This window comes from Daphnia pulex, chromosome 2 (assembly GCF_021134715.1).
Source record: "Daphnia pulex isolate KAP4 chromosome 2, ASM2113471v1".
Taxonomy (NCBI): domain Eukaryota; kingdom Metazoa; phylum Arthropoda; class Branchiopoda; order Diplostraca; family Daphniidae; genus Daphnia; species Daphnia pulex.
The window spans coordinates 7,390,002-7,405,521 of record NC_060018.1 but is presented as its reverse complement, the minus strand read 5'-3'; the positions used below and the strand labels follow the sequence as shown (position 1 = coordinate 7,405,521).

Below are 15,520 nucleotides of genomic sequence, written 5' to 3'. Positions count from 1 at the left end.
GTACTCCCCTACTGATTTTAAACTTGGATGTTCTCCCAAAAAATGACTAGAAATAACTTCTGGCGTCACTTGATCAAATGTTGTGTAGTTACATTTACCAATAAAATGCCACAAAACGCAGATAGTAGGATTCGAACCTACGCTCCAAGATGGAAACTGATTTCGAGTCAGTCGCCTTAACCACTCGGCCATATCTGCATTCACTATTTTAGCAAAATATTTCGAATCTATCAGTACCTTTTTAGAGTGGAAAATATTTAATGAAAGAATTATAGTGGCCCGTAAGAGGATCGAACTCATGACCTCCGCGTTATTAGCACGGCGCTCTAACCAACTGAGCTAACAGGCCAAGAAATTTTTAACATATTAATCAAAGGTTCATTCATCATCAGTTAGGTATACTCTGTGTGTCTTTAGAGAGAATGATTTAAGGTATCTACCAAGCAAGGCTATATCAGCAGCCAATTTCAATCGTCACTGTGAAGGCAATGCAAGCCAGTGATATTCATTGAGTGTTCGAGATATATTTGTAGTTTTATTGATCTGACATGATTCCCCATGGTTTGTGGTTAACTACTACTCATCATGAACTAATAGTTTCGTCATATGCTATTAATCGTGGCGGGACTCGAACCCGCAATTTTCGGATAACTACTTTCATAGAAGTCCGACGCCTTATCCATTAGGCCACACGACCTACACTTAAAGAAAGTGCTAGGATTTTGCATCTCTCATTTAACCTGCTCTTCAGTAAGGTCAAACGGAAATATTGGTGAACCAATAAATATTATTACTAGATTGTCTGAAAAATCGGGGCAGTTGTGGCCGAGTGGTTAAGGCGATAGACTTGAAATCTATTCCTCTCTGAGGGCGTAGGTTCGAACCCTACCAATTGCGGTGAATTGCCATTTGTTTCACATGCTAGTATTTTCTAGTGGAACAACTCATTTTCAATCGTTTACTAATATCTCAAATTTACGCATGATTACAAATATTAACTGTGCAGTCATGGGTATCCTAGGTCCCGGGATCTATCTCGGAACCGTGAAGCCATGACCTGTTACTTGGCGTTTCCAGAAACGTGTCTATTTTTCAGAACCAGTGCCGAAATGCATTATGGCGGTCTTTGAGTGTAGTTTACAAACACAAAATGTAGTCAGAGACAAATTATAGGATGAAAGAATGTGTACCCATTTTGTTTACGAAGAATAGAAAAACGTCCGTACTTCCGTCCGTAAAAGATCTATAAGCAATCGTAAAATTTAAAAATGAACTCGAACGGAAAACTATTGCAATACAAATTAGTAAGCCCGGTTAGCTCAGACGGTAGAGCGCGGGACTTTTAATCCTGAGGTCAAGGGTTCAAGTCCCTTATCGGGCGGCTAGTCTTTTGATTTTAGTTAGTATTGTTGGTTTTCCACCATTTATTATCAAGTTAATATCGTTTGAAATCATTCACCATTATGGGCAGAATTCATAGATGTTCATAGACGACAACACGAGTTCTCATGGTGTTTCTTTACGTTAATTCCTACGATGTAGAGAAAGTGCGAACCAAAAGGAAGTACATTCGGATATAGGTCGTGGAACATACACAAATAATGAAATGAGATAGTGAGAAAGAGTATCCCTCATTGTGAGAGTAGAAAGCCTTGATATTTGATACAACTAATTGCAATAGTAAATGTATGTCCAGTTATAGAACTCGAAAGCTGTAAATAGAGTTTGTAGTTAAGACTATTCAAAAAACATGGTTTTCAAGATTGAGACGATGTCCACAGACGGTAATCGCTGTATGTTTATATAACATGGGACGTTTGGCTATCTTCTAGGAAAAAGCTTTGCAATATAACGTCATTCCTCGAATAGGAGATTCAACATAACTTAGCCTTTGTGGCCTAATGGATAAGGCACCGGCCTCCTAAGCCGGGGATTGCGAGTTCGAGTCTCGCCAGAGGTAGCGAGCAACCGAAACTATAATTATCGAAAATCGTCGTTAAATTGGCAATTACTTGTCTTTTGTCTTACTGTTTTCAAGCAAAAATTTTCATTGGTCCAAGTGTTGGGAAATCGCTGAAATGGCATGCTTAAACTTGGAAACCTTTGCCAGTGACAATTACTTGGCAGCGGAACTTATTCTGCTGTTTTACAGGTGAACTCTGACTCTCTCATCCTTCTCTGCCGTCTTCACTGGTTCCTGGAGCAACAACGCGCTGAATTCAAGACGCTGGTCATGATGGTAAGGTGCATTCTCGGCAACGTGTACTTGTTGTCTCTCATCTACTTTTAGAAACTATCTAAACCTGGCCTACGATCACAGACCTCGACTTCGATGGACCTGACTGTTCTTACCACTCGTACGGACCATTGTTGAGAGCATGCCTTATCCAGGGTCACCCCGTTGCTTAGTTTGTCTTGTCTTGTCCAGGGCCATCACATATGCTAAAGACCTAAAGACCTTTCGTTCTTCTCTCACTGTGTACTCCCCTACTGATTTTAAACTTGGATGTTCTCCCAAAAAATGACTAGAATTAACTTCTGGCGTCACTTGATCAAATGTTGTGTAGTTACATTTACCAATAAAATGCCACAAAACGCAGATAGTAGGATTCGAACCTACGCTCCAAGATGGAAACTGATTTCGAGTCAGTCGCTTTAACCACTCGGCCATATCTGCATTCACTATTTTAGCAAAATATTTCGAATCTATCAGTACCTTTTTAGAGTGGAAAATATTTAATGAAAGAATTATAGTGGCCCGTAAGAGGATCGAACTCATGACCTCCGCGTTATTAGCACGGCGCTCTAACCAACTGAGCTAACAGGCCAATAAATTCTTAATATATTAATAAAAGGTTCATTCATCATCAGTTAGGTATACTCTGTGTGTCTTTAGAGAGAATGATTTAAGGTATCTACCAAGCAAGGCTATATCAGCAGCCAATTTCAATCGTCACTGAGAAGGCAATGCAAGCCAGTGATATTCATTGAGTGTTCGAGATATATTTGTAGTTTTATTGATCTGACATGATTCCCCATGGTTTGTGGTTAACTACTACTCATCATGAACTAATAGTTTCGTCATATGCTATTAATCGTGGCGGGACTCGAACCCGCAATTTTCGGATAACTACTTTCATAGAAGTCCGACGCCTTATCCATTAGGCCACACGACCTACACTTAAAGAAAGTGCTAGGATTTTGCATCTCTCATTTAACCTGCTCTTCAGTAAGGTCAAACCGAAATATTGGTGAACCAATAAATATTATTACTAGATTGTCTGAAAAATCGGGGCAGTTGTGGCCGAGTGGTTAAGGCGATAGACTTGAAATCTATTCCTCTCTGAGGGCGTAGGTTCGAACCCTACCAACTGCGGTGAATTGCCATTTGTTTCACATGCTAGTATTTTCTAGTGGAACAACTCATTTTCAATCGTTTACTAATATCTCAAATTTACGCATGATTACAAATATTAACTGTGCAGTCATGGGTATCCTAGGTCCCGGGATCTATCTCGGAACCGTGGAGCCATGACCTGTTACTTGGCGTTTCCAGAAACGTGTCTATTTTTCAGAACCAGTGCCGAAATGCATTATGGCGGTCTTTGAGTGTAGTTTACAAACACAAAATGTAGTCAGAGACAAATTATAGGATGAAAGAATGTGTACCCATTTTGTTTACGAAGAATAGAAAAACGTCCGTACTTCCGTCCGTAAAAGATCTATAAGCAATCGTAAAATTTAAAAATGAACTCGAACGGAAAACTATTGCAATACCAATCATTAAGACCGGTTAGCTCAGATGGTAGAGCGCGGGACTTTTAATCCTGAGGTCAAGGGTTCAAGTCCCTTATCGGGCGGCTAGTCTTTTAATTTTAGTTAGTATTGTTGGTTTTCCAACATTTATTATCAAGTTAATATCGTTTGAAATCATTCACCATTATGGGCAGAATTCATAGATGTTCATAGACGACAACACGAGTTCTCATGGTGTTTCTTTACGTTAATTCCTACGATGTAGAGAAAGTGCGAACCAAAAGGAAGTACATTCGGATATAGGTCGTGGAACATACACAAATAATGAAATGAGATAGTGAGAAAGAGTATCCCTCATTGTGAGAGTAGAAAGCCTTGATATTTGATACAACTAATTGCAATAGTAAATGTATGTCCAGTTATAGAACTCGAAAGCTGTAAATAGAGTTTGTAGTTAAGATTATTCAAAAAACATGGTTTTCAAGATTGAGACGATGTCCACAGACGGTAATCGCTGTATGTTTATATAACATGGGACGTTTGGCTATCTTCTAGGAAAAAGCTTTGCAATATAACGTCATTCCTCGAATAGGAGATTCAACATAACTCAGCCTTTGTGGCCTTATGGATAACGCACCGGCCTCCTAAGCCGGGGATTGCGAGTTCGAGTCTCGCCAGAGGTAGCGAGCAACCGAAACTATAATTATCGAAAATCGTCGTTAAATTGGCAATTACTTGTCTTTTGTTTTACTGTTTTCAAGCAAAAATTTTCATTGGTCCAAGTGTTGAGAAATCGCTGAAATGGCATGCTTAAACTTGGAAACCTTTGCCAGTGACAATTACTTGGCAGCGGAACTTATTCTGCTGTTTTACAGGTGAACTCTGACTCTCTCATCCTTCTCTGCCGTCTTCACTGGTTCCTGGAGCAACAACGCGCTGAATTCAAGACGCTGGTCATGATGGTAAGGTGCATTCTCGGCAACGTGTACTTGTTGTCTCTCATCTACTTTTAGAAACTATCTAAACCTGGCCTTCGATCACAGACCTCGACTTCGATGGACCTGACTGTTCTTACCACTCGTACGGACCATTGTTGAGAGCATGCCTTATCCAGGGTCACTCCGTTGCTTAGTTTGTCTTGTCTTGTCCAGGGCCATCACATATGCTAAAGACCTAAAGACCTTTCGTTCTTCTCTCACTGTGTACTCCCCTACTGATTTTAAACTTGGATGTTCTCCCAAAAAATGACTAGAAATAACTTCTGGCGTCACTTGATCAAATGTTGTGTAGTTACATTTACCAATAAAATGCCACAAAACGCAGATAGTAGGATTCGAACCTACGCTCCAAGATGGAAACTGATTTCGAGTCAGTCGCCTTAACCACTCGGCCATATCTGCATTCACTATTTTAGCAAAATATTTCGAATCTATCAGTACCTTTTTAGAGTGGAAAATATTTAATGAAAGAATTATAGTGGCCCGTAAGAGGATCGAACTCATGACCTCTGCGTTATTAGCACGGCGCTCTAACCAACTGAGCTAACAGGCCAATAAATTTTTAACGTATTAATCAAAGGTTCATTCATTATCAGTTAGGTATACTCTGTGTGTCTTTAGAGAGAATGATTTAAGGTATTTACCAAGCAAGGCTATATCAGCAGCCAATTTCAATCGTCACTGTGAAGGCAATGCAAGCCAGTGATATTCATTGAGTGTTCGAGATATATTTGTAGTTTTATTGATCTGACATGATTCCCCATGGTTTGTGGTTAACTACTACTCATCATGAACTAATAGTTTCGTCATATGCTAATAATCGTGGCGGGACTCGAACCCGCAATTTTCGGATAACTACTTTCATAGAAGTCCGACGCCTTATCCATTAGGCCACACGACCTACACTTAAAGAAAGTGCTAGGATTTTGCATCTCTCATTTAACCTGCTCTTCAGTAAGGTCAAACGGAAATATTGGTGAACCAATAAATATTATTACTAGATTGTCTGAAAAATCGGGGCAGTTGTGGCCGAGTGGTTAAGGCGATAGACTTGAAATCTATTCCTCTCTGAGGGCGTAGGTTCGAACCCTACCAACTGCGGTGAATTGCCATTTGTTTCACATGCTAGTATTTTCTAGTGGAACAACTCATTTTCAATCGTTTACTAATATCTCAAATTTACGCATGATTACAAATATTAACTGTGCAGTCATGGGTATCCTAGGTCCCGGGATCTATCTCGGAACCGTGGAGCCATGACCTGTTACTTGGCGTTTCCAGAAACGTGTCTATTTTTCAGAACCAGTGCCGAAATGCATTATGGCGGTCTTTGAGTGTAGTTTACAAACACAAAATGTAGTCAGAGACAAATTATAGGATGAAAGAATGTGTACCCATTTTGTTTACGAAGAATAGAAAAACGTCCGTACTTCCGTCCGTAAAAGATCTATAAGCAATCGTAAAATTTAAAAATGAACTCGAACGGAAAACTATTGCAATACCAATCATTAAGACCGGTTAGCTCAGATGGTAGAGCGCGGGACTTTTAATCCTGAGGTCAAGGGTTCAAGTCCCTTATCGGGCGGCTAGTCTTTTAATTTTAGTTAGTATTGTTGGTTTTCCAACATTTATTATCAAGTTAATATCGTTTGAAATCATTCACCATTATGGGCAGAATTCATAGATGTTCATAGACGACAACACGAGTTCTCATGGTGTTTCTTTACGTTAATTCCTACGATGTAGAGAAAGTGCGAACCAAAAGGAAGTACATTCGGATATAGGTCGTGGAACATACACAAATAATGAAATGAGATAGTGAGAAAGAGTATCCCTCATTGTGAGAGTAGAAAGCCTTGATATTTGATACAACTAATTGCAATAGTAAATGTATGTCCAGTTATAGAACTCGAAAGCTGTAAATAGAGTTTGTAGTTAAGATTATTCAAAAAACATGGTTTTCAAGATTGAGACGATGTCCACAGACGGTAATCGCTGTATGTTTATATAACATGGGACGTTTGGCTATCTTCTAGGAAAAAGCTTTGCAATATAACGTCATTCCTCGAATAGGAGATTCAACATAACTTAGCCTTTGTGGCCTAATGGATAAGGCACCGGCCTCCTAAGCCGGGGATTGCGAGTTCGAGTCTCGCCAGAGGTAGCGAGCAACCGAAACTATAATTATCGAAAATCGTCGTTAAATTGGCAATTACTTGTCTTTTGTTTTACTGTTTTCAAGCAAAAATTTTCATTGGTCCAAGTGTTGGGAAATCGCTGAAATGGCATGCTTAAACTTGGAAACCTTTGCCAGTGACAATTACTTGGCAGCGGAACTTATTCTGCTGTTTTACAGGTGAACTCTGACTCTCTCATCCTTCTCTGCCGTCTTCACTGGTTCCTGGAGCAACAACGCGCTGAATTCAAGACGCTGGTCATGATGGTAAGGTGCATTCTCGGCAACGTGTACTTGTTGTCTCTCATCTACTTTTAGAAACTATCTAAACCTGGCCTTCGATCACAGACCTCGACTTCGATGGACCTGACTGTTCTTACCACTCGTACGGACCATTGTTGAGAGCATGCCTTATCCAGGGTCACTCCGTTGCTTAGTTTGTCTTGTCTTGTCCAGGGCCATCACATATGCTAAAGACCTAAAGACCTTTCGTTCTTCTCTCACTGTGTACTCCCCTACTGATTTTAAACTTGGATGTTCTCCCAAAAAATGACTAGAAATAACTTCTGGCGTCACTTGATCAAATGTTGTGTAGTTACATTTACCAATAAAATGCCACAAAACGCAGATAGTAGGATTCGAACCTACGCTCCAAGATGGAAACTGATTTCGAGTCAGTCGCCTTAACCACTCGGCCATATCTGCATTCACTATTTTTGCAAAATATTTCGAATCTATCAGTACCTTTTTAGAGTGGAAAATATTTAATGAAAGAATTATAGTGGCCCGTAAGAGGATCGAACTCATGACCTCCGCGTTATTAGCACGGCGCTCTAACCAACTGAGCTAACAGGCCAATAAATTTTTAACATATTAATCAAAGGTTCATTCATCATCAGTTAGGTATACTCTGTGTGTCTTTAGAGAGAATGATTTAAGGTATCTACCAAGCAAGGCTATATCAGCAGCCAATTTCAATCGTCACTGTGAAAGCAATGCAAGCCAGTGATATTCATTGAGTGTTCGAGATATATTTGTAGTTTTATTGATCTGACATGATTCCCCATGGTTTGTGGTTAACTACTACTCATCATGAACTAATAGTTTCGTCATATGCTATTAATCGTGGCGGGACTCGAACCCGCAATTTTCGGATAACTACTTTCATAGAAGTCCGACGCCTTATCCATTAGGCCACACGACCTACACTTAAAGAAAGTGCTAGGATTTTGCATCTCTCATTTAACCTGCTCTTCAGTAAGGCCAAACGGAAATATTGGTGAACCAATAAATATTATTACTAGATTGTCTGAAAAATCGGGGCAGTTGTGGCCGAGTGTTTAAGGCGATAGACTTGAAATCTATTCCTCTCTGAGGGCGTAGGGTCGAACCCTACCAATTGCGGTGAATTGCCATTTGTTTCACATGCTAGTATTTTCTAGTGGAACAACTCATTTTCAATCGTTTACTAATATCTCAAATTTACGCATGATTACAAATATGAACTGTGCAGTCATGGGTATCCTAGGTTCCGGGATCTATCTCGGAACCGTGGAGCCATGACCTGTTACTTGGCGTTTCCAGAAACGTGTCTATTTTTCAGAACCAGTGCCGAAATGCATTATGGCGGTCTTTGGGTGTAGTTTACAAACACAAAATGTAGTCAGAGACAAATTATAGGATGAAAGAATGTGTACCCATTTTGTTTACGAAGAATAGAAAAACGTCCGTACTTCCGTCCGTAAAAGATCTATAAGCAATCGTAAAATTTAAAAATGAACTCGAACGGAAAACTATTGCAATACCAACATTAAGCCCGGTTAGCTCAGACGGTAGAGCGCGGGACTTTTAATCCTGAGGTCAAGGGTTCAAGTCCCTTATCGGGCGGCTAGTCTTTTGATTTTAGTTAGTATTGTTGGTTTTCCAACATTTATTATCAAGTTAATATCGTTTGAAATCATTCACCATTATGGGCAGAATTCATAGATGTTCATAGACGACAACACGAGTTCTCATGGTGTTTCTTTACGTTAATTCCTACGATGTAGAGAAAGTGCGAACCAAAAGGATGTACATTCGGATATAGGTCGTGGAACATACACAAATAATGAAATGAGATAGTGAGAAAGGGTATCCCTCATTGTGAGAGTAGAAAGCCTTGATATTTGATACAACTAATTGCAATAGTAAATGTATGTCCAGTTATAGAACTCGAAAGCTGTAAATAGAGTTTGTAGTTAAGATTATTCAAAAAACATGGTTTTCAAGATTGAGACGATGTCCACAGACGGTAATCGCTGTATGTTTATATAACATGGGACGTTTGGCTATCTTCTAGGAAAAAGCTTTGCAATATAACGTCATTCCTCGAATAGGAGATTCAACATAACTCAGCCTTTGTGGCCTAATGGATAACGCACCGGCCTCCTAAGCCGGGGATTGCGAGTTCGAGTCTCGCCAGAGGTAGCGAGCAACCGAAACTATAATCATCGAAAATCGTCGTTAAATTGGCAATTACTTGTCTTTTGTTTTACTGTTTTCAAGCAAAAATTTTCATTGGTCCAAATGTTGAGAAATCGCTGAAATGGCATGCTTAAACTTGGAAACCTTTGCCAGTGACAATTACTTGGCAGCGGAACTTATTCTGCTGTTTTACAGGTGAACTCTGACTCTCTCATCCTTCTCTGCCGTCTTCACTGGTTCCTGGAGCAACAACGCGCTGAATTCAAGACGCTGGTCATGATGGTAAGGTGCATTCTCGGCAACGTGTACTTGTTGTCTCTCATCTACTTTTAGAAACTATCTAAACCTGGCCTACGATCACAGACCTCGACTTCGATGGACCTGACTATTCTTACCACTCGTACGGACCATTGTTGAGAGCATGCCTTATCCAGGGTCACTCCGTTGCTTAGTTTGTCTTGTCTTGTCCAGGGCCATCACATATGCTAAAGACCTAAAGACCTTTCGTTCTTCTCTCACTGTGTACTCCCCTACTGATTTTAAACTTGGATGTTCTCCCAAAAAATGACTAGAAATAACTTCTGGCGTCACTTGATCAAATGTTGTGTAGTTACATTTACCAATAAAATGCCACAAAACGCAGATAGTAGGATTCGAACCTACGCTCCAAGATGGAAACTGATTTCGAGTCAGTCGCCTTAACCACTCGGCCATATCTGCATTCAATATTTTAGCAAAATATTTCGAATCTATCAGTACCTTTTTAGAGTGGAAAATATTTAATGAAAGAATTATAGTGGCCCGTAAGAGGATCGAACTCATGACCTCCGCGTTATTAGCACGGCGCTCTAACCAACTGAGCTAACAGGCCAATAAATTTTTAACGTATTAATCAAAGGTTCATTCATTATCAGTTAGGTATACTCTGTGTGTCTTTAGAGAGAATGATTTAAGGTATTTACCAAGCAAGGCTATATCAGCAGCCAATTTCAATCGTCACTGTGAAGGCAATGCAAGCCAGTGATATTCATTGAGTGTTCGAGATATATTTGTAGTTTTATTGATCTGACATGATTCCCCATGGTTTGTGGTTAACTACTACTCATCATGAACTAATAGTTTCGTCATATGCTATTAATCGTGGCGGGACTCGAACCCGCAATTTTCGGATAACTACTTTCATAGAAGTCCGACGCCTTATCCATTAGGCCACACGACCTACACTTAAAGAAAGTGCTAGGATTTTGCATCTCTCATTTAACCTGCTCTTCAGTAAGGTCAAACGGAAATATTGGTGAACCAATAAATATTATTACTAGATTGTCTGAAAAATCGGGGCAGTTGTGGCCGAGTGGTTAAGGCGATAGACTTGAAATCTATTCCTCTCTGAGGGCGTAGGTTCGAACCCTACCAACTGCGGTGAATTGCCATTTGTTTCACATGCTAGTATTTTCTAGTGGAACAACTCATTTTCAATCGTTTACTAATATCTCAAATTTACGCATGATAACAAATATTAACTGTGCAGTCATGGGTATCCTAGGTCCCGGGATCTATCTCGGAACCGTGGAGCCATGACCTGTTACTTGGCGTTTCCAGAAACGTGTCTATTTTTCAGAACCAGTGCCGAAATGCATTATGGCGGTCTTTGAGTGTAGTTTACAAACACAAAATGTAGTCAGAGACAAATTATAGGATGAAAGAATGTGTACCCATTTTGTTTACGAAGAATAGAAAAACGTCCGTACTTCCGTCCGTAAAAGATCTATAAGCAATCGTAAAATTTAAAAATGAACTCGAACGGAAAACTATTGCAATACAAATTAGTAAGCCCGGTTAGCTCAGACGGTAGAGCGCGGGACTTTTAATCCTGAGGTCAAGGGTTCAAGTCCCTTATCGGGCGGCTAGTCTTTTGATTTTAGTTAGTATTGTTGGTTTTCCACCATTTATTATCAAGTTAATATCGTTTGAAATCATTCACCATTATGGGCAGAATTCATAGATGTTCATAGACGACAACACGAGTTCTCATGGTGTTTCTTTACGTTAATTCCTACGATGTAGAGAAAGTGCGAACCAAAAGGAAGTACATTCGGATATAGGTCGTGGAACATACACAAATAATGAAATGAGATAGTGAGAAAGAGTATCCCTCATTGTGAGAGTAGAAAGCCTTGATATTTGATACAACTAATTGCAATAGTAAATGTATGTCCAGTTATAGAACTCGAAAGCTGTAAATAGAGTTTGTAGTTAAGATTATTCAAAAAACATGGTTTTCAAGATTGAGACGATGTCCACAGACGGTAATCGCTGTATGTTTATATAACATGGGACGTTTGGCTATCTTCTAGGAAAAAGCTTTGCAATATAACGTCATTCCTCGAATAGGAGATTCAACATAACTTAGCCTTTGTGGCCTAATGGATAAGGCACCGGCCTCCTAAGCCGGGTATTGCGAGTTCGAGTCTCGCCAGAGGTAGCGAGCAACCGAAACTATAATTATCGAAAATCGTCGTTAAATTGGCAATTACTTGTCTTTTGTTTTACTGTTTTCAAGCAAAAATTTTCATTGGTCCAAGTGTTGGGAAATCGCTGAAATGGCATGCTTAAACTTGGAAACCTTTGCCAGTGACAATTACTTGGCAGCGGAACTTATTCTGCTGTTTTACAGGTGAACTCTGACTCTCTCATCCTTCTCTGCCGTCTTCACTGGTTCCTGGAGCAACAACGCGCTGAATTCAAGACGCTGGTCATGATGGTAAGGTGCATTCTCGGCAACGTGTACTTGTTGTCTCTCATCTACTTTTAGAAACTATCTAAACCTGGCCTACGATCACAGACCTCGACTTCGATGGACCTGACTGTTCTTACCACTCGTACGGACCATTGTTGAGAGCATGCCTTATCCAGGGTCACCCCGTTGCTTAGTTTGTCTTGTCTTGTCCAGGGCCATCACATATGCTAAAGACCTAAAGACCTTTCGTTCTTCTCTCACTGTGTACTCCCCTACTGATTTTAAACTTGGATGTTCTCCCAAAAAATGACTAGAAATAACTTCTGGCGTCACTTGATCAAATGTTGTGTAGTTACATTTACCAATAAAATGCCACAAAACGCAGATAGTAGGATTCGAACCTACGCTCCAAGATGGAAACTGATTTCGAGTCAGTCTCCTTAACCACTCGGCCATATCTGCATTCACTATTTTAGCAAAATATTTCGAATCTATCAGTACCTTTTTAGAGTGGAAAATATTTAATGAAAGAATTATAGTGGCCCGTAAGAGGATCGAACTCATGACCTCCGCGTTATTAGCACGGCGCTCTAACCAACTGAGCTAACAGGCCAATAAATTGTTAACATATTAATCAAATGTTCATTCATCATCAGTTAGGTATACTCTGTGTGTCTTTAGAGAGAATGATTTAAGGTATCTACCAAGCAAGGCTATATCAGCAGCCAATTTCAATCGTCACTGTGAAGGCAATGCAAGCCAGTGATATTCATTGAGTGTTCGAGATATATTTGTAGTTTTATTGATCTGACATGATTCCCCATGGTTTGTGGTTAACTACTACTCATCATGAACTAATAGTTTCGTCATATGCTATTAATCGTGGCGGGACTCGAACCCGCAATTTTCGGATAACTACTTTCATAGAAGTCCGACGCCTTATCCATTAGGCCACACGACCTACACTTAAAGAAAGTGCTAGGATTTTGCATCTCTCATTTTTCCTGCTCTTCAGTAAGGTCAAACGGAAATATTGGTGAACCAATAAATATTATTACTAGATTGTCTGAAAATTCGGGGCAGTTGTGGCCGAGTGGTTAAGGCGATAGCCTTGAAATCTATTCCTCTCTGAGGGCGTAGGTTCGAACCCTACCAACTGCGGTGAATTGCCATTTGTTTCACATGCTAGTATTTTCTAGTGGAACAACTCATTTTCAATCGTTTACTAATATCTCAAATTTACGCATGATTACAAATATTAACTGTGCAGTCATGGGTATCCTAGGTCCCGGGATCTATCTCGGAACCGTGGAACCATGACCTGTTACTTGGCGTTTCCAGAAACGTGTCTATTTTTCAGAACCAGTGCCGAAATGCATTATGGCGGTCTTTGAGTGTAGTTTACAAACACAAAATGTAGTCAGAGACAAATTATAGGATGAAAGAATGTGTACCCATTTTGTTTACGAAGAATAGAAAAACGTCCGTACTTCCGTCCGTAAAAGATGTCCGCCCGTCCATGAACGTCCGTACTTCCGAAAATTGCGGGTTCGAGTCCCGCCACGATTAATAGCATATGACGAAACTATTAGTTCATGATGAGTAGTAGTTAACCACAAACCATGGGGAATCATGTCAGATCAATAAAACTACAAATATATCTCGAACACTCAATGAATATCACTGGCTTGCATTGCCTTCACAGTGACGATTGAAATTGGCTGCTGATATAGCCTTGCTTGGTAGATACCTTAAATCATTCTCTCTAAAGACACACAGAGTATACCTAACTGATGATGAATGAACATTTGATTAATATGTTAACAATTTATTGGCCTGTTAGCTCAGTTGGTTAGAGCGCCGTGCTAATAACGCGGAGGTCATGAGTTCGATCCTCTTACGGGCCACTATAATTCTTTCATTAAATATTTTCCACTCTAAAAAGGTACTGATAGATTCGAAATATTTTGCTAAAATAGTGAATGCAGATATGGCCGAGTGGTTAAGGCGACTGACTCGAAATCAGTTTCCATCTTGGAGCGTAGGTTCGAATCCTACTATCTGCGTTTTGTGGCATTTTATTGGTAAATGTAACTACACAACATTTGATCAAGTGACGCCAGAAGTTATTTCTAGTCATTTTTTGGGAGAACATCCAAGTTTAAAATCAGTAGGGGAGTACACAGTGAGAGAAGAACGAAAGGTCTTTAGGTCTTTAGCATATGTGATGGCCCTGGACAAGACAAGACAAACTAAGCAACGGGGTGACCCTGGATAAGGCATGCTCTCAACAATGGTCCGTACGAGTGGTAAGAACAGTCAGGTCCATCGAAGTCGAGGTCTGTGATCGTAGGCCAGGTTTAGATAGTTTCTAAAAGTAGATGAGAGACAACAAGTACACGTTGCCGAGAATGCACCTTACCATCATGACCAGCGTCTTGAATTCAGCGCGTTGTTGCTCCAGGAACCAGTGAAGACGGCAGAGAAGGATGAGAGAGTCAGAGTTCACCTGTAAAACAGCAGAATAAGTTCCGCTGCCAAGTAATTGTCACTGGCAAAGGTTTCCAAGTTTAAGCATGCCATTTCAGCGATTTCCCAACACTTGGACCAATGAAAATTTTTGCTTGAAAACAGTAAAACAAAAGACAAGTAATTGCCAATTTAACGACGATTTTCGATAATTATAGTTTCGGTTGCTCGCTACCTCTGGCGAGACTCGAACTCGCAATCCCCGGCTTAGGAGGCCGGTGCCTTATCCATTAGGCCACAAAGGCTAAGTTATGTTGAATCTCCTATTCGAGGAATGACGTTATATTGCAAAGCTTTTTCCTAGAAGATAGCCAAACGTCCCATGTTATATAAACATACAGCGATTACCGTCTGTGGACATCGTCTCAATCTTGAAAACCATGTTTTTTGAATAATCTTAACTACAAACTCTATTTACAGCTTTCGAGTTCTATAACTGGACATACATTTACTATTGCAATTAGTTGTATCAAATATCAAGGCTTTCTACTCTCACAATGAGGGATACTCTTTCTCACTATCTCATTTCATTATTTGTGTATGTTCCACGACCTATATCCGAATGTACTTCCTTTTGGTTCGCACTTTCTCTACATCGTAGGAATTAACGTAAAGAAACACCATGAGAACTCGTGTTGTCGTCTATGAACATCTATGAATTCTGCCCATAATGGTGAATGATTTCAAACGATATTAACTTGATAATAAATGGTGGAAAACCAACAATACTAACTAAAATCAAAAGACTAGCCGCCCGATAAGGGACTTGAACCCTTGACCTCAGGATTAAAAGTCCCGCGCTCTACCGTCTGAGCTAACCGGGCTTACTAATTTGTATTGCAATAGTTTTCCGTTCGAGTA

At 40.0% G+C, this 15,520-nt stretch overlaps 31 non-coding genes across 31 annotated transcripts; 13 read left to right on the top strand and 18 right to left on the bottom strand.

Annotated features, from left to right (window-relative positions):
- Nucleotides 1-116: 116 nt before the first annotated feature.
- On the bottom strand, nt 117-198 carry Trnas-cga. The gene has a single exon. It is a non-coding gene; the product is annotated as a tRNA-Ser (tRNA).
- Nucleotides 199-275: 77 nt separating this feature from the next.
- Nucleotides 276-349, bottom strand: Trnai-aau. Its single transcript has one exon. It is a non-coding gene; the product is annotated as a tRNA-Ile (tRNA).
- Nucleotides 350-613: 264 nt separating this feature from the next.
- Nucleotides 614-697, bottom strand: Trnar-ucu. Its single transcript is given in 2 exon segments — nt 614-649; nt 661-697. It is a non-coding gene; the product is annotated as a tRNA-Arg (tRNA).
- A 118-nt stretch (nt 698-815) lies between these two features.
- Nucleotides 816-897, top strand: Trnas-uga. Its single transcript has one exon. It is a non-coding gene; the product is annotated as a tRNA-Ser (tRNA).
- A 411-nt stretch (nt 898-1,308) lies between these two features.
- On the top strand, nt 1,309-1,381 carry Trnak-uuu. Its single transcript has one exon. It is a non-coding gene; the product is annotated as a tRNA-Lys (tRNA).
- Nucleotides 1,382-1,887: 506 nt separating this feature from the next.
- Trnar-ccu lies at nt 1,888-1,960 on the top strand. Its single transcript has one exon. It is a non-coding gene; the product is annotated as a tRNA-Arg (tRNA).
- A 635-nt stretch (nt 1,961-2,595) lies between these two features.
- Trnas-cga lies at nt 2,596-2,677 on the bottom strand. Its single transcript has one exon. It is a non-coding gene; the product is annotated as a tRNA-Ser (tRNA).
- A 77-nt stretch (nt 2,678-2,754) lies between these two features.
- Trnai-aau lies at nt 2,755-2,828 on the bottom strand. The gene has a single exon. It is a non-coding gene; the product is annotated as a tRNA-Ile (tRNA).
- A 264-nt stretch (nt 2,829-3,092) lies between these two features.
- Trnar-ucu lies at nt 3,093-3,176 on the bottom strand. Its single transcript is given in 2 exon segments — nt 3,093-3,128; nt 3,140-3,176. It is a non-coding gene; the product is annotated as a tRNA-Arg (tRNA).
- A 118-nt stretch (nt 3,177-3,294) lies between these two features.
- Trnas-uga lies at nt 3,295-3,376 on the top strand. Its single transcript has one exon. It is a non-coding gene; the product is annotated as a tRNA-Ser (tRNA).
- A 1,698-nt stretch (nt 3,377-5,074) lies between these two features.
- Nucleotides 5,075-5,156, bottom strand: Trnas-cga. The gene has a single exon. It is a non-coding gene; the product is annotated as a tRNA-Ser (tRNA).
- A 415-nt stretch (nt 5,157-5,571) lies between these two features.
- Nucleotides 5,572-5,655, bottom strand: Trnar-ucu. The gene is given in 2 exon segments: nt 5,572-5,607; nt 5,619-5,655. It is a non-coding gene; the product is annotated as a tRNA-Arg (tRNA).
- A 118-nt stretch (nt 5,656-5,773) lies between these two features.
- Nucleotides 5,774-5,855, top strand: Trnas-uga. Its single transcript has one exon. It is a non-coding gene; the product is annotated as a tRNA-Ser (tRNA).
- Nucleotides 5,856-6,845: 990 nt separating this feature from the next.
- On the top strand, nt 6,846-6,918 carry Trnar-ccu. Its single transcript has one exon. It is a non-coding gene; the product is annotated as a tRNA-Arg (tRNA).
- Nucleotides 6,919-7,553: 635 nt separating this feature from the next.
- On the bottom strand, nt 7,554-7,635 carry Trnas-cga. Its single transcript has one exon. It is a non-coding gene; the product is annotated as a tRNA-Ser (tRNA).
- A 77-nt stretch (nt 7,636-7,712) lies between these two features.
- Nucleotides 7,713-7,786, bottom strand: Trnai-aau. Its single transcript has one exon. It is a non-coding gene; the product is annotated as a tRNA-Ile (tRNA).
- A 264-nt stretch (nt 7,787-8,050) lies between these two features.
- Nucleotides 8,051-8,134, bottom strand: Trnar-ucu. The gene is given in 2 exon segments: nt 8,051-8,086; nt 8,098-8,134. It is a non-coding gene; the product is annotated as a tRNA-Arg (tRNA).
- Nucleotides 8,135-8,744: 610 nt separating this feature from the next.
- Nucleotides 8,745-8,817, top strand: Trnak-uuu. The gene has a single exon. It is a non-coding gene; the product is annotated as a tRNA-Lys (tRNA).
- Nucleotides 8,818-10,031: 1,214 nt separating this feature from the next.
- On the bottom strand, nt 10,032-10,113 carry Trnas-cga. Its single transcript has one exon. It is a non-coding gene; the product is annotated as a tRNA-Ser (tRNA).
- A 77-nt stretch (nt 10,114-10,190) lies between these two features.
- Nucleotides 10,191-10,264, bottom strand: Trnai-aau. Its single transcript has one exon. It is a non-coding gene; the product is annotated as a tRNA-Ile (tRNA).
- A 264-nt stretch (nt 10,265-10,528) lies between these two features.
- On the bottom strand, nt 10,529-10,612 carry Trnar-ucu. Its single transcript is given in 2 exon segments — nt 10,529-10,564; nt 10,576-10,612. It is a non-coding gene; the product is annotated as a tRNA-Arg (tRNA).
- Nucleotides 10,613-10,730: 118 nt separating this feature from the next.
- On the top strand, nt 10,731-10,812 carry Trnas-uga. Its single transcript has one exon. It is a non-coding gene; the product is annotated as a tRNA-Ser (tRNA).
- Nucleotides 10,813-11,223: 411 nt separating this feature from the next.
- Nucleotides 11,224-11,296, top strand: Trnak-uuu. The gene has a single exon. It is a non-coding gene; the product is annotated as a tRNA-Lys (tRNA).
- Nucleotides 11,297-11,802: 506 nt separating this feature from the next.
- On the top strand, nt 11,803-11,875 carry Trnar-ccu. Its single transcript has one exon. It is a non-coding gene; the product is annotated as a tRNA-Arg (tRNA).
- A 635-nt stretch (nt 11,876-12,510) lies between these two features.
- Nucleotides 12,511-12,592, bottom strand: Trnas-cga. Its single transcript has one exon. It is a non-coding gene; the product is annotated as a tRNA-Ser (tRNA).
- A 77-nt stretch (nt 12,593-12,669) lies between these two features.
- On the bottom strand, nt 12,670-12,743 carry Trnai-aau. Its single transcript has one exon. It is a non-coding gene; the product is annotated as a tRNA-Ile (tRNA).
- A 264-nt stretch (nt 12,744-13,007) lies between these two features.
- On the bottom strand, nt 13,008-13,091 carry Trnar-ucu. Its single transcript is given in 2 exon segments — nt 13,008-13,043; nt 13,055-13,091. It is a non-coding gene; the product is annotated as a tRNA-Arg (tRNA).
- A 118-nt stretch (nt 13,092-13,209) lies between these two features.
- Trnas-uga lies at nt 13,210-13,291 on the top strand. The gene has a single exon. It is a non-coding gene; the product is annotated as a tRNA-Ser (tRNA).
- A 672-nt stretch (nt 13,292-13,963) lies between these two features.
- Nucleotides 13,964-14,037, top strand: Trnai-aau. Its single transcript has one exon. It is a non-coding gene; the product is annotated as a tRNA-Ile (tRNA).
- A 77-nt stretch (nt 14,038-14,114) lies between these two features.
- On the top strand, nt 14,115-14,196 carry Trnas-cga. Its single transcript has one exon. It is a non-coding gene; the product is annotated as a tRNA-Ser (tRNA).
- Nucleotides 14,197-14,831: 635 nt separating this feature from the next.
- Trnar-ccu lies at nt 14,832-14,904 on the bottom strand. Its single transcript has one exon. It is a non-coding gene; the product is annotated as a tRNA-Arg (tRNA).
- Nucleotides 14,905-15,520: the final 616 nt, after the last annotated feature.